This window comes from Loxodonta africana, chromosome 18 (assembly GCF_030014295.1).
Source record: "Loxodonta africana isolate mLoxAfr1 chromosome 18, mLoxAfr1.hap2, whole genome shotgun sequence".
Classification (NCBI taxonomy): domain Eukaryota; kingdom Metazoa; phylum Chordata; class Mammalia; order Proboscidea; family Elephantidae; genus Loxodonta; species Loxodonta africana.
In genome coordinates this window covers 67,533,536-67,555,706 of record NC_087359.1, presented here as the reverse complement: position 1 = coordinate 67,555,706, position 22,171 = coordinate 67,533,536, and the positions used below count along the sequence as shown (strand labels likewise).

The window sequence follows — 22,171 nt, the reverse complement described above, 5'->3', positions numbered from 1 at the left end:
TATTATCTCACTGATTATCTTATCAGTTCACAAAACAACTATGAGGGGTCAGCAGAACAATAAATAACATTATAGTTCCCATTTTGCAGATGAAGAAACTGAGGCACAGAGCTCTTCAGTAACTTGCCCAAGGTCATTCCAACTAAGAAGCAGGGACGCCAGGATTGGAACCCAGGCTGACTTTAGAAGCCTTGCTTTAAAAAAAAAAAAAAATTTGCCACTTTCTTTAGTTTTTTTTTTTTTTTACAGTTTTATTGAGCTATAGTTGACATAGAATAGCCTGCACACATTTAAAGTATACAATTGGATCAGCTTTGACATGTGTACACACCCATAGAATCGTCCCCACAGGCAAGATAATGGACCCGTCCATCACCCCCAGAAGCTTCCACGTGCCTCTTTCTCATCCTTCTTTCCTGTCCTTTGCCATCCTCTGCCCCCATGCATCCACTGATCTGCTTTATGTCACTGTAGATTAGGGTGCATTTTCTAGAATTTTAATAAATGGAGTCATGCAGTAGGTTCTCTCTTTTGTCTGCAGAAGTAGTATTTGTAATGGCCCCTTACAGAGCCTCCCCCAAAAGACAATACAGACACGTGTGGATGTACTCAGACCTGCACGCACGTGTCCACGAATCCTGGTTAACGCACGTGTCCACGTGCAGGCTCACACATGCACACACACCCCCTGTGTGCACTCTGCATTCACTTCCAAACCGCATACGGTGTACACGAGAACATTCCCGTATTCACCCACCCGTCACTGGATCTGTCAATCTGCACTGCTCCTCTGGGAGAATTTTGCCACACTAAATAGCAAAATGAACTCCTACTAGTTTTCCAGCAAAACGATGCAACTCCTTTCGCCTTTACAGCCTACGCGAGGTCAAATGTGGACCCACTGTCATCTGCCAAAAAAATAACTAAACCCATTGCTGTGGAATCGACTCTGACTCATGGCGACCCCATATGGTACAGAGTGGAACTACTCCATAAGGTTTTCTTGGCTGTAATCTCTACAGAAGCAGATCGCCAGGCTTTCCTTCTGCGGGCCGCTGGGCGGGTTCAAACCGCCAACCTTTGCCAACGAGTGCAGACCGTTGGCACCGCCCAGGGACTTTTATCTACACATAGACCCTGATTTAATTATTCAAAGCTTTGCTTTTCAAATGCTCATTTAACAATATTTATGAAGTCTCCACTCTGCTGGGCACTGCATAAAAAAATATATATATAAGCTGTTGTGGTCCCTGCCCCTGTGGCGCTGACTCCCTTCCCAGGCCAACGTGCCCAGCTCCATGCTATGGGGCTTCCCAGAGGAGGACAGACTTGGGCACTGCCGCCTGGGTGATGAATGAGTTGCACACTCATAGATGTGAAAGTAGGAGAACAAGGAAGAAGACAGGAGAGTTGGGTGGGCTGGGAGAGGAAAAGAGGGGTGTATGAGGTAAAGCCGAAGACCAACCTCAGGTAGGTTCAGCAGGCTGGGAGAAGAGTGAGTCTTCCTTCAAGGGCACCCGCTGAAAGATGGTCACAAGATGCTGAGTGGAGACAGTGGGCTTGGGGAGGACTGGGCAGAGCTCCATCGTAAGGAACGCGGTCAAGTGCACAGGGGCTGAGCCAGGCCAGGGCTCAGGGCTGACCATCCAGCCTTTATGGGACAGGAGACAGACCTTTGCACCACCTGTGCCCAGAACTCACCTGCCCACAAGCCAGTTACTGCAGGGGAGCCACCTCCAGTTCAAATCTCAAGTCTGATCCGCCCCTGGCTCTCAACCTGGAGATACGATGGAATCATCCTGGTAATTGAAAGTAACGCTGAGCCCTGGGTCCCACTCCCAGAGATTCTGATTTAATTGTTGTGGGGGACCCGGCCTGGGCATATGGATTTTTAAAATCTCCCCAGGTGATGATCTAATATGCAGCCGAGATTGGGAACCACTGTAATTCATCGTTCACCTCCACCATGAGATGCCCCCCAAAGGACACAAGAAAGCCCAGGGGGCTTCTAGAAATACAGCTGGTGGGGGCCCTCCAGTCCCAGATAGGACTTTAACGAGATGACCTATGTTAATTAGCTATCAATTCATTGTTGGAAGTGGGCTGACGTAGGGAATAAATCTTACTGTCATATAGTTAACTGAAATTGGCGTACGTGGTAAGTAAACGCTCAGCGATAATGATTTCCTTATCAATATCAGGTATTTAAAACCTCTTAGATTTGACTAGTAATTCCGTATAAAGATAATTGGATGTCAATTAGACACATTAAATACTATTTACTTTTGTTGGTGTTTTTCAGATCTGCTCTAAGCAGGTGTGGTAGAGCCTCCGCCAGCTTCTGTAGTAATGGCTCTTGCTTGTTTGGAACAGTCCGTCTAACGCATTGACAAGTATTAGACAGGTGGAAATCCAAAGTCTGAATTGCCCATTGAAAATAGAAACTGCTGAGTTTATTTCAGCTTCACATTTCTGTACCAGAAGCAGAAGTCTAGTCTAATATATCATCTCGGCTAAGCCGAGCTATTGAAGGACTGCTGAAAAATCCCTTCCACCTCAATTAAGTTTTCCTTTTAATTAATTGAATTACTTTATAATTGTCTTGATGCCAACTCACATGAACCTGATTCATTTTATCGCGGTGAACCTCCCCTCCCTTGGAGGCGTTTTCGATGCGTGGAAATCATGAGGGGGCTAGAGGCATTCGTGAGTCCCACATGGGAAAAAATCATTGATTCTTGCTGTCAAGGTTGGATGGACACGGGGCTGAATCCTTTTAATGTGTCTTTTTGAAGGTGGAGGAGGCAGGGTCTGAGCGAGTTTCAAAGAGACTGTCACAAGAGTACAGGATGCAAGCAGTGGGGTGGCCGTGATTAATGAGATGGAATCGTTCCACTGAAAGGAGATCAATTTGTTATATTTTAACAATTGTTAAAAATGTAAAAATGTGTTATATCCCCCAAAGGCCACATGATGTAAAGATGGGATGGTCTCCTGTACTTTGCTGAAAGCTTGTTGTTGATTGCTGTTGAGTCGGCTCCGACTCATGGAGGCCTTATGAGTAACAGAAGGAAACGTTGTGGGTCCCTCGCCATCCTCACAGTCGTTGGTATATTTGAGCTCATTGTAGTAGTCACCACGTTGATACATCTCCTAGTGGTTTTCCCTGATGCTCCGCTTTACAAAACATGATGTCCGTTTCTAGCAACTGGTGTCTTCTGATGACATGTCCAAAATAAGGAAGACAAAGTCTCACCATGCTTGCTTCTAAGGAGCATTCTGACTCTGCTTCCTTCAAGACGGATTTGTTCATAATTCATTCAAATGTGTCAGTTCTCCTCCGGTCTTCCTTTTTCATTGTCCAGCTTTCATGTACGTATGAGGCTATTGAAAATACCACGGCTTGGGCCAAGTACACCTTAGTCATCAAAGTGATATCTTTGCTTTCTTGATCAAATAGTGTCCCTCCCAAATTCACGTTCATGCAAACTACAGGATGAGACCTTATTTGGAAATAGAGCTTTTGTAGATGTGATTAGTTAAAATTAGATCATGGTGGATTAGGGTAGGCCCTAAGGCAATGACTGGTGTCCTTATGAGAAGGTTATGTGAACCCACAGAGACACACCGGGGAGAAGGCACTTGAAGACGGAATTAGAGATTGAAGCCAAGGAATACTAAAGATGACGAGAGTCGCTAGAAGCTAGGAGAAAGGCAGATCCTCCATCAGGGCCTCCAGAAGAAACCAGTCTCCCTAACACCCTGATTTTGAACTTCTGGCTTCCTGAATTGTAACAGAATACATTACTATTGTTTTAAGCCACCCAGGTTGTGGTAATTTATTACAGCAGCCCTAAGAAACTAATATGTAAAACTCCATTCAGAACCTCGGCCTAGGAAGAGTGTCTGGTGAAATAAGGAGCAAGGAGAACATGCTAGTTCAGAGCATGGGTTCTAAGGGTAAGAGTCCTTCTCAGCACTTACCAGTTTTGAGGCCTTGGTTTACATCTGTGTAATGAGGATAATGATTTTATCTACTCATGGGTCTTTGGTGAAGATTATATGTCATCGTTCTGTAAAGTCCTTAGCACTGTGCTCATGGAATAATACATGGTGCTTCCTACTATTATCCAAGAAGCCCTGGTGGCGCAGAAGTTAGGTGCTTTGCTACTAACTGAAAGGTTGGTGGTTTGAACCCACCGGATGCTCCGTGGGAGAAAGACATGGCAGTCCACTTCTGTAAAGATTTACAGCCTCGGAAACCCTATGGGACAGTTCTACTCTGTCCTGTAGGGTTGCCGTGAGTCAGGATCAACTTGATGGCAGTGAGTTATTACTATTATTCATTCTACTTTCATTTTATCATTATCTTTATATCATTTAATGCCCTTCATCTTCAATACCACTTTGATATTACTATTTGCCCTTCCTTCTTGTTGTGGTTGTTGTAAGGGCTGGGAAACGTTCCATGTATCTTTTATGTATGCCTTTATTTTTTACCTTTCTTAATCACTATTATAGGTAAGATTCTTGCAGACAACATAGAGCCAAGCTTTGTTTCGTAACTCCATCTTGAGTATCTGACTTTCAGTGATGGGATTCAGTCAACTCACTTTCACAGAAGTAATGACTCTCTTAATATAATTTCTTCTTTCTTATGTTATGGTTGCTATTTACTTTGTTGTTTTCTTTTTTCTTTCCTTAATTTATCTGACTTTTTCAAGTAACTATTTATTTCTACCTGCCCCCCTCATTATTTTGGAAATTCTACTTTGTTTTTCACTGTATTCATGATTACTGTCCTAAGCTTTACATGTGTTAAAGACAAACAAGAACAGTTGCCAAATTGACTTTGACTCATGGCGACCCCATGTGTGTCAGAGTATACTGTGTTCCATAGGGTTTTCAGTGGCTGATTTTTCAGAGGTAGATCGCCAAGCCTTTCTTTGAGGTGCCTCTGGATGAACTCAAATCCCCAAACTTTTGGTTAGCAGCTGAGCATGTTAACTGTTTGCACCACCCGAGGACTCCTTACATGCACAAAGTATCCTATATTCTTCTTCTACTACTACATTAAAACAGCATTCAATAATTACCCCACACTGTCCCACCATCGAAGTGTTCATTTGGTCTCCTGGAGTTCTCATCCACCTCTCTCTCTCTTTCTCTCCCTGATTTTTCTATCTCTTTGTATTTGGATTCTGTGTTTTGAGATACTCCTACCCACCCACCCATCTTATAAGTATTATTTTGATTCTCAATAGAGAATCTCTACTCATGTATAAAATTGTGAAATTAAAGAATCACTTCTTTTAAGTCTCAGGAAGTGGAAACTGTCACCTGGCTCTTGCCCAGATCTAGTTCAGAAAGAGACACCATCTGCCCCAGGTCTTCTGACAGGTCTACTTCCCTCTAATTTCTGTCCTTCATACCTGCAGTTAGTTTCTTTGCCAGCTCATGGCTCTATATACACTTGGCAGCCAGTTCAAGCTCTCACAGCCCAATAGGAATGAGAGACAAAAGGGCTTTGGCTCCTCTGGGCTGGTAGTGACTGACGTGGCAGACCTCTGTCGAAACAGGGGAATATGCCTCTCTGCTTCTGGGGGGAAATGGGTACAAATCGTACCCCTCTCCAAAACTCAACACCTGTGAGCAACTCAGTCTCAAATGGCAAAAAAAGGCAAAATCGATGCAGCTAAATTAAGATTTAAAAAACAGTTTGCAAATTGGTCATTGGCCAGATTGGTCATATGGCTAATTGGCCATTCGTGAAATAATTATTGTTAAATAGGTTTGCTTCCCCACAAAAGCACTGGCAATCTAATTTTGTCAGGATGCTCACTGATGTCATCACTTTGCTCTGGACAGGCTGTTGAGAGCAGTGCTTCAAACTGGTTCAGTCATGGCCACTTAAGTGAAACTGGAACAGAAGAGAATTTTTACAAGTTGGGTGACCTGGAGCAGTAACTGGAACAGGAAAAATTATGGGTTAAAGCCCTGGAATTGGAAACTTGGAAGAAGCACAATGAGTCCTTTCAGAAGCCTGATGTGTGAGATTGGATCATTGGCAGAACTGTGGAGAGTGACACACATTCAAAGCGGTCCGGTCATTCACCATCTTTGAGTGAAACACCACGTTTCTGGCTCTGCTCAGAATCCAACAGGCAAGGGTGGAGTCAACATGGCACCGTAGACAGATGTAAATGAAGGGATAAGAAACTAGATCAAACACCAAATGAAAGAAGAAACTGACGAAAAACAGAGAACGAGGAGAGATATGGAATGGCGGTCCCCTGCTAACTAACACGGCATGGTGTCATTATCTTAGACCCCAGGCAGCAAGGACCCTGGGCAGGGAGTACAGGAAGGCAACTTCATGAAGCTCCCAACAGGCGACACAGCAGCCAGTGACCAGAGAAACCATGGCTACAGTGTCTCCAGTGCCCAGGGCTGCTGCTGCACCAGGCCTGTACCACCCCTCCCCTCCCGCCACTCAACCAGCTGCTGAATGGTGGGAAGCGAGCCTGTACCACCCCCATCTGACACCCCCACCATCAGGCAAGGGGCTGTGAATGCTCCCACACTGCTGGACCAACATCTAGAGGCGGGCAGTGCCCACCCAGTTCACCCCCAGCCACCTTGTCAAGCCAGAGTACAGCAAAGTGGGCTCACCCTGCCTGCTGCTGCTCTGGCCACCCACACAAGGTAGCGAAACTATCATGCCCACAGATGAGCAAGAAGCAAAGCATACCTGGCCTGCCTGCCCTGACATATCAAATCAAAACAAATGAACATACAATCAATAAATAAAGAAAACAACACCTTAATGTCTCGGAGACAACAGACAATATCAAAACATTAAAAAAGGAGGACAAGACAGTTCCAGCAAGTAACTGAAATAAAGAATTCGATTGCCTTTTCATAGAAGAAAAGGCAATGGAGCTACCTGATATGGAATTCAAAATACTAATATTTGGGGGGTCTCCAAGAGAGTAGGAAAAAGATCCAGGAAAACACAGACTAATCATGGAAAACACAGACAAAACCAGTGGAAACATAGCCAAAATCAAGGAAAACACAGACAAAGCAATAGAATTCTGGAAAAAAAAATACAAAATGTCAAAATAAACAAACAATTAGAAATCATATAAAAACAGCAACTAGAAAGAGAAAAGATAAATAACAAAATTTCAGAGATGGGCAACTCAATAGAGGGTCTTAGGAGCAAATTTGAAATGATGAAAGACAGAATCAGCAAGATTGAAGACAAACCCATGGATGCCTTTTTTTTTTTTTTTTTAGGAAAAATCAAAGAAAAGAATGAAGAAAATCTACGAAACCATGTGGGACACAATCAAGAGCAAAAATCTTCACATGATATGAGTTCCAGAACAAGGGGAGAGAAAGGAAAACACAGAAAAGATTGTTGAAGATTTGCTGGCAGAAAACTCCCCAAATATCATGAAAGACAAAAAGCTGAGCATCCAAGAAACTCAACAAACTCCATAGGAGATAGACCACAAAAGAAAGTCACCAAGACATATCATAATCATGCTAGCCAGAAGCAAAGACAAAGATAGAATCCTGGCAGCAGCTTGAGGAAATGAAAAGTTACTTAAAAGGGGGAGATAAGAAGACTTACTCAGCAGAAACTATGAAGGCAAGAAGGCAATGGGCTGACACATGTGAAACTTTGAAAGAAAAAAGCTGCCAACCAAGAATAATATAGCCTCCAAAACTCTCTCTCAAATATGATGGTGAAATTAGGACATTTCCGAATAAACAGAAATTAAGAGAATTTGTGAAAACCAAATTTACAAGTAATATTAAAAGGAGTCCTTCAGTTAGAGAACAAACAACATCAGACAACAACTGGAATCTGGGACACAGGACAACATCAGTCAGATATCAACCTAGGTAAAGAATTCTCAATAATAAAACAAAGCTAAAAGACTTGAAACAGAGATGTCAATCTGTAAATGATGACAATTTCAAAACAATAAAAAAAAGAGGAATAAATGGTATAGATATAGAACTTTTAAATGGAGAGGAAGACAAGGTGATATCAAGTAACAAAAAAGTGGTTCAAACTTGGGAAGATAAGGGTAAATTTCAAGGTAACAAATCTACTCATCAGAATAAAAAAGAAAAACATGAAGACTCAGTAAACAGAAGATTTATAATAACAAAAGAAAACAAAATCCACAAACAAAAGGAACTCAGTACAGGAAGTAAGAAAATGTCAGTACCACACACACACAAAAAAAAAAACACAACAATATGACAGCAATAAACTCATACCTATCGATAATCACAATGAATATAAATGGCTTAAGTGCACCTGTAAAGGGATGGAGAGTGGCAGAATGGATAAAAAAAACATGATTCATCAATATACTGTCTACAAGAGACATACCTTTGACACAAAGACATAAATATATTAAAAATAAAAGAAAGGAAAAAATATAACAAGCAAACAGTATACCAAAAAATCGTGAGAGTGGCAATACTAATCTCAGATAAAATAGACTTTAAGGCAAAATCAACCATAACAGACAAGGGAGGCTTTTTCTGCACACCCATGGCCATGGCGCAGAGGCAATACAAATTCTAGGCAAAGAAGCTGGGGAAGAGCAAGGCAGCAGCTTCAGAGCAGAGTCAGGGCCCGAGGAAGGGTGGCCATGTTATCACCCCCAAGAAGGCGTGCGTGGTGCAGCAGCGAAAGCTCAAGAAGGACCTGGAGGTTGGGACCCAGAAGAAGCTTGAACGTGACGTGGTGATGAAGGCCAGCACCAGTGTGCCCAAGAAGCTTGCACTGATGAAGACTCCAGGGAAGGAGAAGGGGCCAGCCTCTGCTAAGACGCCCTCCTAAAGACACTGCCCAGTGGAGGTCAGCACTGCAGGCAAGGCTCAGATCTATGCAGGTGGCACCCTGAGCTCTACTGTGGAGAGGAGAAACCCTGCTCCCAGGACTTGGTGGCACATAGACTTTGGTGGGGACCCGGCCCATGAGCAGGTGGTCACCAGGTCCCAAGTACAGAGGGTTAGCTTCCCAGGAGGCCGAGAACCCAAGTTCTTGTGTTCCCAGGTCTTTCTCTGCTGGTTTAGCCCAGAGCAATAAAAATTGGCTTTGTTTTTTAAAAAAAAAAAAAAAAAAGACAAGGAAGGACATTATATAATGATTAAAGGGAGAATTCATCCAGAAGACATAACCTTAATAAATGTCTACACACCCAACAACAGGGCTTCAAAATACAGAAAACAAACACAAACAGCACTGAAAAGAGAAATAATTACACAATAATAATAGACTTCAACACACCACTCTCCTTAAGGACAGAACAGCTAGAAAGAAACTCAGCAAAGATACAGAAGACCTAAAGGCTACAATCACCCAACTTGACCTCATAAACATATATAGAACACCCCACCCAGCAGCAACAAAGTATACATTCTTTTCCAGCACTCATGGAACATTCTCCAGAATAGGCTACATTTCAGGCCACAAAACAACCCCCAATAAAATCTAACACATCAAAATAATACAAAGGATTCTCTCTGATCACAATGCCATAAAAGCAGAAATCAATAACAAGAAGATCAAGAAAAAAAAATCATTTACATGGAAACTGAATAACACCCTGCTTTTATAGGGTCGCTATGAGTCGGAATCGACTCGACGGCAGTGGGGTTTTTTTTTTAAATGATGGGGTAATAGAAGAAACAAGAGGGAATAAAAAAAAATTCCTAGAATCAAATGAGAATGAAAACACACCATAACAAAATCTTTGGGACACAGCAAAGGCAGTGCTCAGAGGTCAACTTATAGCAATAAACACACACATCAAAAAACACGAATGGACCAAAATCAAAGCATTAGACCTACAACTCAAATAAATAGAAAGAGAACAGCAAAAAGAGCCCACAGGCACCAGAAGAAAGGAAATAATAAAGATTAGAGCAGAAATACATGAAAAAGAGAACAGAAAAACAGTATAAAGAATCATCAAGACCAAAAGTTGATCCTTTGAAAAGATCAACAAAATCCACAAGCCATTGCCAAACTAACAAAAGAAAAACAGGAGAGGAAGCAAAAAACCCACATTAGAAATGAGACAGGAACCATGGTCTTGGGGAACATCTAGCTCAATAGTTTATAAAGAAAATGTTCTACATTCTACTTCAGTGAGTTGCATCTGGGGTCTTAAAAGCTTGTCAGTTGCCATCTAAGATATTCCACTGGTCTCACCCCGTCTAGAGCAATGGAGAATGAAGAAAACCAAAGACCTAAGAGAAAGATTAGTCCAAATGACTAATGGGCCACAAGCACTACAGTCTCCACCAGACTGAGTCCAGCACAACTAGATGGTGCCAGTCTACCACTGACTGCTCTGACAGCGATCACAATAGACGGTCCCGGACAGAACTGGAGAAAAATGTAGAACAAAATTCTAACTCACACACACACACACAAAATCACACTTACTTGTCCAACGGAGACTGGTGAAAACCCAAGAGCATGGCCCCCGGACACCGTTTTAGCTCAGTAATGAAATCACTCCTGAGGTTCACCCTTCAGCCAAAGATTAGACAGGCCCATAAAACAAAATGAGACTAAATTGGCACACCAGCCCAGGGGAAAGGATGAGAAGGCAGGAGGGGAGAGGAAAACTGGTAATAGGGAACCCAAGGTCAAAAGAGGAAAGTGTTGACATGTCGTGGAGTTGGCAACCAATGTCACAAAACAATATATGTATTAATTGTTTAATGAGAAGCTAGTTTGTTCTATAAACCTTCATCTGTTGTTGTTAGGTGCCATTGAGTCGGTTCCGACTAATAGTGACCATACGTACAACAGAACAAAACATTGCCTGGTCCTGCGCCGTCCTCATAATTGTTGTTATACTTAAGCCCATCTTTGCAGCCACTGTGTCAATCCATCTCATTGAGGGTCTTCCTTTTTTTCCCTGATCCTCTACTTCACCAAGCATGATATCCTTCTCTAGGGACTGATCCCTTCACTGGAGAATTCTGCCAAACATTCAGAGAAGAGCTCACACCACCACTCCTCAAACTGTTTCAGAGCATAGAAAAGGAAACAATACTCCCAAATTCATTCTGTGAAGCCAGCATGACCTTGATTTCAAAGCCAGGAAAAGATACCAAAAAAGAAAACAAAATTACAGACCAATATTTCTTATGAATATAGATGCAAAAATGCTCAACAAAATTCTATCCAATAGAATTCAGCATCATATCAAAAAAATAATACACCCCAACCAACTGTGATTCAATCCAGGTATGTAAGGATGGTTCAACATTAGAAAATCAATCAACATGAATAGAACAAAAGGAAAGAATCACATGATCATGTCGGTCGACACAGAAAAGCCATTTGATAAAATCCAACACCCATTCCTAATAAAAACGCTTAATAAACTAGGAATAGAAGGAAAATTCCTCAACCTAATAAAGGGCATTTATACAAAACCAGGAAACCCTGGTGGCGTAGTGGTTAAGTGCTATGGCTGCTAACCAAAGGGTTGGCAGTTCGAATCCACCAGGTGCTCCTTGAAAACTCTATGGGGCAGATCTACTCTGTCCTATAGGGTCGTGAGTCGGAATCGACTCGACGGCACCGGGTTTGGGTTTTTATACAAAACCAGGAGCCCTGGTGGTGCAGTGGTTAAGAGCTCAGCTGCTAATCAAAAGGTTGGCAGTTTGAATCCACCAGACACTCCTTGAAAACCCTATGGGGCAGTTATACTCTGTCCTATAGGGTCACTATGAGTCAGAATAAACCTGACAGCGACGGGTTTGGGTTTTGTTTTTGTTCTATAGGAAGCCAACAGCCTACATCATTCTCAATGAAGACAGGCTGAAAGCATTTCCTCTGAGAACGGCAACAAGATAAGGATGCCCTTTATCACCACTCCTATTTAACGTTGTGCCGTAAGTGCTAGCCAGAGCAATGAAGCAAGAAAAAGAAATAAAGAACACCTAAATTGGAAAGGAAGATGGAAAACTATCCCTATCCACAGATGATATGATCCTATACATAAAGAATCCCAAAGATTCCACAAGGAAACTACTGGAACTAATCGAAAGCTTCAACAGAGTAGCAGGATACGAGATCAATATACAAAAATCAATTAGATTCCTATACACCAACGAGAACTTCAAAAACAAGAACTTCAAAAAGGGAACCAAGAAAACAATACCATTAATAATAGTCCCTAAAAAGATAAAATACTTAGGAATAAATCTAACCAGAGACCTAAAAGACCTATACAAAGAAAACTATAAAACACTATTGCAAGAAAAGAGCCCTACATAAATGGAAAAACGCACCACGCTAATGGATAGGTAGACTCAACATTGTCAAAATGTCGATTCTCCCCAAAGCAATCTACAGAGATAATGCAATCCCGATCCAAATACCAACAGCATTCTTTAACGACATGGAAAAATTAATCACCAACTTTATAGGGAAAAGAAAGAGGTCCTGGATAAGCAAAGCATTATTGAAGAAAAAGAACGAAGTAGGAGGCCTCACACTACCTGATCTCAGAACCTACTACACAGCCACGGTAGTCAAAACAGCCTAGTACTGTATAATGACAGACATGGAGACCAATGGAACAGAATCAAGAAACCAGACATAAATCCATCCACCCATGGTCAACAGATCTTTGACAAAGGACTAAAGTCCATTAAATGAGGAAAGACAGTTTTTTTAGCAAGTGGTGCTGGAATAACTGGATGTCCATCTGTGAAAAAATGAAACAGACCCCATACCTCACACCATACACAAAAACTAATGCAACATGGATAAAAGACCTAAATATAAAACCTAAAATGATAAAGATCATGGAAGAAAAAACAGAGTCAACACAATAAAAAACATGGCATAAATTCAATATAAACCGTAAATAACAACGCACAAACACCAGAAGATAAACTAAATACATCAGAGCGCCTAAAAATTAAACACTTGTTGCTGTTGTTAGGTGCCGTCGAGTCAGTTCTGACTCATAGAGACCCTGTGTACAACAGAACGAAACACTGCCCAGTCCTGTGCCATCCTCACAATCGTTATGCTTGAGCCCATTGTTGCAGCTACTGTGTCGATCCCTCTTGCTGAGGGTCTTCCTCTTTTTCGCTGACCCTTTACTTTGCCCAGCATGATATCCTGCTCCAGGGATTGATCCCTCCTGACAACATGTCCAAAGTATATGAGGTGTCGTCTCACCATCCTTGCTTCTAAGGAGCATTCTGGCTGTACTACTTCCAAGACAGATTTGTTGGTTCTTTGGCAGTCCATGGTATTTTCAATATCCTTCGCCAACACCATAATTCAAAGGCATCAATTCTTCTTTGGTCTTCCTTATTCATTGTCCAGGTTTCGCATGACACCAAAACAGTAAAAAGAGAGTTACGGACGGGGAAAAAAATTTTGGCTATGGCCTATCCAATAGAGGTTAAATCTCCAAAATCTATAGAATACTTCAACGCCTCAATAACAAAAAGACAAATAATTCAAATGATATAAACAGATACCTCACCAAAGAAGATATTGAGGCAGCTAACAGACACATGAGGAAATGCTTCCGATCATTAGCCATTAGAGAAATGCAAATCAAAACCACAATGAGATACCATCTCACCCCAACATTACTGGCATTACTGGCACTAATCAAAAAACCAGAAATTAACAAATGTTGGCAAGGTTGTGGGGAGATTGGAACTCTTATGCACTGCTGGTGGGAATGGAAAATGGTACAACCATTTTGGAAAAAAAAAATTGGTGCTTCCTTAAAAAGCTAGAAGTAGAAATACCATATGACCCAGCAAATCCCACTCCTAGGAATACATCCTAGAGAAATAAGAGCCGTCACATGAATAGACATATGCACACCCATATTCTTTTCAGCTTTATTCACAATAGCAAAAAGATGGAAACAACCTAAGTGCCCATCAGCAGATGAATGGATAAACAAACTATGATAAATAAATACACACAATGAAATACTATGCAACAATAAAGAACAATGATGAATCTGTGAAACATCACAACATAGATGAATCTTGAGGACAAGAATGAAATAAGTCATGAGACCACTATTATAGAAATTCATGAAAAGGTTAACACACAAAAAACAAACAATCTTGGATGGTTAAGAAGGAGGGGAGGGGCGGGGGGATAATCACTAACTAGATAGTAGACAAGCACTAAGTGGTGAAAGGAAGGAGCGCATGGTAGAGGGGATGTCAGTATATTTGACCAATGCAAAGCCATAGAAGCTTCCTAGGCACATCCAAACACTTTGAGGGATCGAGTTACAGGGGCTGAGGGCTGGGGCCATGGTCTCTGGGGACATCTAGGTTAATTGGCATAACACAGTTCATAAAGAAATGTTCTACATCCTACTTTGGTGAGTAGGGCTTGGGGTCTTAAAAGCTTGCAAGAGGCCATCTAAAATACATCTTTTGGTTCCATCATGTTCAGAGCAAAGGAGAATGAAGAAAACCAAAGACACAAGGCAAATATCAGAAAAAAAACAAGGATTAGTGGACCCTATGAACCACAGCCTCCACCAGCCTGAGCCCAGAAGAACCAGATGGTGCCTGGCTACACCCACTGACCACTCTGACAGGGATCACAATACAGGGTTTCGTACAGGGTAGGAGAAAAATGTAAAATAAAATTCAAACTAAAAAAAAAAAAGACCAGACATACTGGTCCAACAGAGACTGGAGGAACCCCTGAGACTACGGACCCCGGACACCCTTCTAACTTAGAACTGAAGCCACTCCTGAAGCCCGCCTTCCAGCCAAAGATTAGAAAGGCCTACAGAACAAACAATAACACATAGTGCTTCTCAGTTCAATCAAGTTTACAAGATCAAATGGGCAACACCTACCAAAAGAAAAGACGAGAAAGCAGGAAGGGACAGGAAACCTGGACAAATCGACACGGGGAACCCAGAGTGTAATAGGAAAGCCCGAGAGTGCTGACACATTGTGGGGATTGCAACCGATATCACAAAACAATTTGTGTGTATATTTTTTTTAATAATTTTTATTGTGCTTTAAGTGAAAGTTCACAAATCAAGTCGGTCTCTCACATAAAAACTTATATACACCTTGCTACATACTCCCAATTACTCTCCCCCCAATGACACAGCCTGCTCCCTCCTTCACTCTCTTTTCGTGTCTATTTTGCCAGCTTCTAAACCCCTCTACCCTCCCGTTTCCCCTCCAGGCAGAAGATGCCAACACAGTCTCAAGTGTCCACCTGATCCAAGAAGCTCACGCCTCACCAGCGTTCCTCACCAACCCACTGTCCAGTCCAACCCATGTCTGATGAGTTGGCTTTGGGAACGTTTCCTGTCCTAGGGGAAGAGAAGGTCTGGGGGCCATGACCACCGGGTCCTTCCTGTCTCATTCAGACCACTAAGTCTGGTCCTATGAGAATTTGGGGTCTGCATCCCACTGTTCTTCTACTCCCTCAGGGGTTCTCTGTTGTGTTCCCTGCCAGGGCAGTCATCAGTTGTGGCCGGGCAACATCTACTTCTTCTGGTCTCAGGATGGTGTAGTCTCTGGTTCACGTAGCCCCGTCTGTCTCTTGGGCTTGTAATTACCTTGTGTCCTTGGTGTTCTTCGTTCTCTTTTGATCCCGATGGGTTGAGACTCATTGATGCACCTTAGATGGCCACTTGCTAGCGTTTAAGACCCCAGACGCCACTCTTCAAAGTTGGGTGCAGAATGTTTTCTTAATAGATTTTATTATGCCAATTGACTTAGATGTCCCCTGAAACCATTGTCGCCAAACCCCTGCCCCTGCTTCCCTGACCTTCGAAGCATTTAGTTTATTCACGAAACTTCTTTGCTTTTGGTTTAGTCCAGTTGTGCTGACCTGTCGTGTATTGAGTGTTGTCCTTCCCTTCGCCTAACTTAGTTCTTATCTGCTATCTAATTAGTAAATACCCTTCTCCCACCCTCCCTCCCTCCCCTCTCTCGTAACCACAAGAGTGTGTTCTTCCAGTTTAAACTATTTTTCAAGGTCTTATAATAGCGGTCCTATACAATATTTGTTCTTTTGCAACTGACTCATTTCACTCAGCATAATGCCTTCCAGGTTTCTCCATGTTATGAAATGTTTCACAGAGTCCTCACTGTTCTTTACTGATGCAAAGTATTCCATTGTGTGAATATACCATAATTTATTTATCCATTCATCCATTGATGGACACCTTGGTTGCTTCCATCTTTTTGCTATTGTAAACAGTGCTGCAATAAACATGGGTGTGCATATATCTGTTTGTGTAAAGGTTCTTATTTCTCTAGGATATATTCTGAGGAGTGGGGTTGCTGCGTCATATGGTAGTTCTATTTCTAACTGTTTAAGATAATGCCAGATAAATTTCCAAAGCGGTTGTACCATTTTACATTTCCACCAGCAGTGTATAAGGGTTCCAATCTCTCCACAGCCTCTCCAACATTTATTCTTTTGTGTTTTTTGGATTAATGCCAGCCTTGTTGGAGTGAGATGGAATCTCATTATAGTTTTGATTTGCATTTCTCTAATGGCTAATGATTGAGAGCATTTCCTCATGTATCTGTTAGCTGCCCAAATGTCTTCTTTAGTGAAGTGCCTGTTCATATCCTTTGCCCATTTTTTAATTGGGTTGTTTGTCTGTTTGTGGTTGAGTTTTAGCAGAATCATGTAGATTTTAATGATCAGGTGCTGGTCGGAGATGTCATAGCTGAAAATTTTTTCCCAGTCTGTAGGTGGTCTTTTCACTCTTTTGGTGAAGTCTTTAGATGAGCATAGGTGTTTGATTTTTAGGAGCTCCCAGTTATCTGGCTTCTCTTCAGCACTTTTAGTAATGTTTTGTATTCCATTTATGCCATGTATCAGGACTCCTAACACTGTCCCTGTTTTCTCTTCCATGATCTTTATCATTTTTAGTCTTTATGCTTAGGTCTTTGATACATTTGGAGTTAGTTTTTGTGCATGGTGTGAGGTATGGGTCCTGTTTAACTTTTTGCAGATGGATATCCAGTTATGCCAGCACCATTTGTTAAAAAGACTATCTTTTCCCCAATTAACTGACACTGGGCCTTTGTCAAATATCAGCTGCTCGTATGTGGATGGATTTATATCTGGATTCTCAATTCTGTTCTATTGGTCTATGTGTCTGCTGTTGTACCAGTACCAGGCTGTTTTGACTACTGTGGAGGTATAATAGGTTCTAAAATCAGGTAGAGTGAGTCCTCCCACTTTGTTCTTCTTTTTCAGTAATGCTTTACTTAGCTGGGATTTCTTTCACTCCCATATGAAGTTGGTGATTTGTTTCTCCATCTCATTAAAAAATGTCGCTGGAATTTGGATCCGAAGTGCATTGTGTATATAGCTGGCTTTTGGTAGAATAGATATTTTTACAATGTTAAGTCTTCCTATCCATGTGCAACGTATGTTTTTCCACTTATGTAGGCCTCTTTTGGTTTCTTGCAGTAGTATCTTTTAGTTTTCTTTGTATAAGTCTTTTACATCTTTGGTAAGATTTATTCCTAAGTATTTTATCTTCTTGGGGACTATCGTGTATGGTCTTGATTTGGTGATTTCCTCTTCGATGTTCTTTTTGTTGATGGAGAGGAATCCAACTGATTTTTGTATGTTTATCTTGTAACCTGATACTCTCCTGAACTCTTCTATTAGTTTCAGTAGTTTTCTTGAGGATTCTTTAGGGTTTTCTGTGTATGAGATCATGTCATCTGCAAATAGAGATAATTTTACTTCTTCCTTGCCAAACTGGATGCCCTTTATTTCTTTGTCTAGCCTAATTTCTCTGGCTAGGACCTCCAGCACAAATGTCGAATAAGAGCAGTGATAAAGGGCATCCTTGTCTGGTTCCTGTTCTCAGGGGAAATGCTTTCAGGCTCTCTCCATTTAGGATGATGTTGGCTTTGTATAAATGCCCTTTATGTTGGGGAATTTTCCTTCTATTCCTATTTTGCTGAGAGTTTTTATCATGAATGGGTGTTGGACTTTGTCAAATGCCTTTTCTGCATCAACTGATAAAATGTGGTTTTTGTCTTTTGTTTTATTTATATGGTGGATTACATTAATTGTTTTTCTAATATTGAACCATCCCTGCATACCTGGTATAAATCCCACTTGGTCATGGTGGATTATTTTTTTGATATGTTGTTGAATGCTATTGGCTAGAATTTTGTTGAGAATTTTTGCATCTATGTTCATGAGGGATATAGGTCTGTAATTTTCTTTTTTTCTGCTGTCTAGCTGGTTTTGGTATCAGGATATGCTGGCTTCATAGAATGAGTTAGGGAGCATTCCATCGTTTTTCTATGCTTTGAAATACCTTTAGTAGTAGTGGTGCTAACTCTTCTCTGAAAGTTTAATAGAACTCTGCAGTGAAGCCGTCTGGGCCAGGGCTTTTTTTTTGGCGGGGGTGGGGGGCAGTTTTTTTATTACCTTTTCAATCTCTTCTTTTGTTATGGGTCTATTTAGCTGTTCTACTTCTGTTTGTGTTAGTTTAGGTAGGTACTGTGTTTCTAGGAATTAATCCCTTTCTTCTAGGTTTTCAAATTTGTTAGAGTACAATTTTTCATAGTAATCTGATATGATTCTTTTAATTTCAGTTGGATGATATGGCCCATCTCATTTCTTATTTGAGTTATTTGTTTCCTTTCCTGCATTTCTTTAATCAGTCTGGCCGATGGTTCATCAATTTTGTTAATTTTTTCAGAGAACCAGCTTTTGGCCTTATTAACACTTCCAACTGTTTTTCTGTTCTCTAATTCATTTAATTCTGCTCTAATTTTTATTGTTTGTTTTCTTCTGGTGCCTATTTCTTTTGTTAGTCTCTTTGTATTTGTTCAAGTTGTAGGGACAGTTCTCTGATTTTGGCTCTTTCTTCTTTATGTATGTGTGCATTTATTGATTGTGTATACATTTTTGAATGATCGACTAATTTGCTCTGTAAACTCTCACCTAAAACACCATAAAATTTCAAAAACAAACAAACAAAAAATCCAACAGGCAAAAGACTTGGTTGGTATGCAGTGTACAAGCAAGCTGCTCTTGTTTTCTAACAGGGAGATTAGGTTTCTAGCAGGGCTTCGAACCGTAATTTTTCCTGTTCTGGTTTACTCAAATTAAAAAAAAAGAAAATTCTAAAAATTTCACTTCCTCAACCATGACTGAACCGGGGAGAACTGGTTCAAAGCCGTGTTTGAGGGGTAGTTGGTAAACAGAGGAAACCCTGATGGTGTAGTAGTTAAGAGCTACAGCTGCTAACCAAAGCAGTTCAAATCTACCAGGCACTCCTTGGAAACTCTCTGGGGCAGTTCTACTCTGTCCTATAGGGTGGCTATGAGTCAGAATCGACTTGATGGCAATGGGTTTATGGGCGGTAAACAGGAGGTAGGATGGACACTCAGGCCACCATCTTCCGAGAATTCATCTCATGTCATCATTAGAATCATCTGCTTCTGTTTCAACCCAGAAGAACTGCACATGTGTACTCAAAGCTGTCAGTGAGAGCATGTCTAGACACTCACTCACATCTGTAGCTGCAAGCCCTACATGTATCAGTCACCTCCCAGGCCTGTCTGAGCCAGACTATAACATAAGTGTCAAAAAGACCTAATGAGCAGGGGTCTTAGGAATGCATTTTCCAGAACCTGGGCAGCAGCCCTGATGCTTTGTCTGCCCTCACAGCTCAGGTCATGGGAAGGAACTAGGCAGATGGACCATACACCCAGGAGAAGGCCAGAGTGAGAAAGGGGTGGGAGATGTCATATCACAGAAAACTGTGGCAGTGGCTTTAAGAGCTGATGGCAGGAGGGTGGATAAGGGAATGGGTGTTCTGTCTCAGCCTAGAGAAGGTTAGGTCAAGCGATACGTTTGATATGTCTGTGGGGTGACGTCCCAGGCAGAGCAGTAAGATTCTGCGTAGTTCCAAGGGGTGGGACTGGAGCCAGCTGGAGAAGCTGAGGAAGACATTTCTATTGTCAGAGCTGACCAGTGAAGGACTGGTCTGGGAGGGAGGGGGTTCTGCTTCATGAAAGGCATGCAAGTCAGCCTGGGAGATTAATCGATGGGGATGTTATAGGGAGGCCCCTGATTCCTGGGTGTACAATGGCTAATTCTAGGGTTCCTTTCTGCCTGGAAATCTGGACTTCTTAAGGTGACTGATGTAGTAGAGGAGGGACCCTCTACCTGGACATGAAAACTCGTGAAACCTTAGTGTGTCAAGTTGGGGAGTGAGGGGACCCTGCTGTTTAACACATCAGGACACCTTTACTTTTCCCCCTAAGAACCTTGCATTCATCTTTAGGGAGCAAGCTCTTCCTTCCTTTTAGGAAAATCACCCCGAAGTGCTTTTTAGTTACACAAACACTCACCGGTTGTTCTTGGAGAAAACCATGAAATCACCATTAACTTGAATACAAATGTTTTAAACTAAGTATTCAAATGTGTTCTGCTTGGCAGTATAAGTTGGGGAACAGTTGCCTTGTATCATATATCTCTGAGACTTTCTTGCCCCTTCTCCCTTTCGAGGGGCACAGGAGAGGCAGTTTGTAAAAGTTAGAGAGAATTATTTCTTCCTTCTGAACAAACTGAGCTGGAAACCAGTGCTGGTTCCCGGGGAAAGGAGTTCCCCGCCCCACCTCAGGCTATGGAGGCCCCGGGTGATGGAAACTGTTAACACACTCGGCTACTAACCCAAAAGTTGGAGGTTCGAGTCTACCCAGGGGCACCTCAGAAGAAAGACCTGGTGATCTGCCTCAAAAAATCAGCCATTGAAAACCCTACAGAGCACAGTTCTACTCTGACATACATGGGGTCATCGTAAGTTAGAATCAACTCCACAGCAACTAGTTTTTTTGTTTTTTTCTAGGCCATTCTTTATGGGAGAGAAGGAACTGACCTCAAAGAAAGCATGCTGATATATCTCCTTTACTTCTTGATGGAGATAAGAGAGGGAAAGAGAAGTGGATAGGACTGTCCTTTGAATGAAGTTATGTAAGATCAATAACGCTGAATGTCTACTACCATATGCTTATGGAGCAGGGTTTCCCTTGAAAGGAGTGGATGTGCCTGATCTCAGGGCAGGAAGTGGAGGATGGGAAGAAGGCAGACATTAGATCGGGGAAGAGAGAAGACCCAGCCTCTCTCTGAGCTGAGCTGGTCTTTGTCATGTGGAGGCAGCTGGAAGTAAAGCAAGCATTGCTCTGTAGAGTCCCCAGAGAGGGGTCTGGGCCCTGGCATCTGAGTACAGCTATATTGACAGCAGGCATAATTTCCTCTTTGTATTGTTCTTCCCTTCTATGATCCCAGAACCTTTAGGAAAGTGTTATCCAAAGCTGAAGTTTCTTTTAGGCTGAGCTGTAGAGAATTAAGTGGAGGGCTGGCCCTGTACTTGGGTTCAGGATGACTAAAGAGTGAAGCACAGGTGGTAGCTGAGAGGTCCCTGGTAGAAAACAGTAGTGTCCAATGACACCAAAGCCTTCCACCAGCCATCATGAGCAGAAGCATTGGAGGGACAGCTGGGCAAGGGGTTTGGAGCAGAGTCTGAGGAATCTGGTTTTAAGACAGGGAACAGAGGGGCCCCAAAATCTGCAAACAAAGTACAGAAAAAGGGGCCGGGGCGCAGAAACAAAGCCATTCCCTCAGAACAATGGGGCCAGATATCAGAAAATAGCCCACAAACTTCTTTAAAGTTGTCTTGCAGAAGCAGCTGGATAAAACCAGCCCCAGGGACACGTGCAGAACATCCACCTGTGACCTCTGTATGACCTTCCACTAGGGGCAGTGAGAGGCAGCAGCAGCAGCCGGGAATTGAACTTGGGGAGTGAGAGACTGCGCAGGCATGACACCCCATAATAAGTCCTGCTATGAATCCCAGAGGCCTCTGGGACAGGAGCCATCTTAGAAAGCTGCTGTGCATGGACCTTAGTTAACCCACCCCCACCCCAAATGAGCTACTTGCCGGAAAACCAAGCCTATGACTCTGAATAAACATGAATCTTTTCCCGCCCAGGAACTTTAAAAACCCAGGCAAGTCCTCTATTCTGTGAGACAGGGGCATGCATTGCTTAGGCCCTCCTCGTGTCCATTTGCAAGCCCCTTTAATAA

At 42.2% G+C, this 22,171-nt stretch overlaps 1 pseudogene; it reads left to right on the top strand.

Moving 5' to 3' along the window:
• The first annotated feature begins 8,587 nt into the window (after positions 1 to 8,587).
• LOC100675401 (leydig cell tumor 10 kDa protein homolog) lies at positions 8,588 to 8,872 on the top strand (annotated as a pseudogene).
• Positions 8,873 to 22,171: the final 13,299 nt, after the last annotated feature.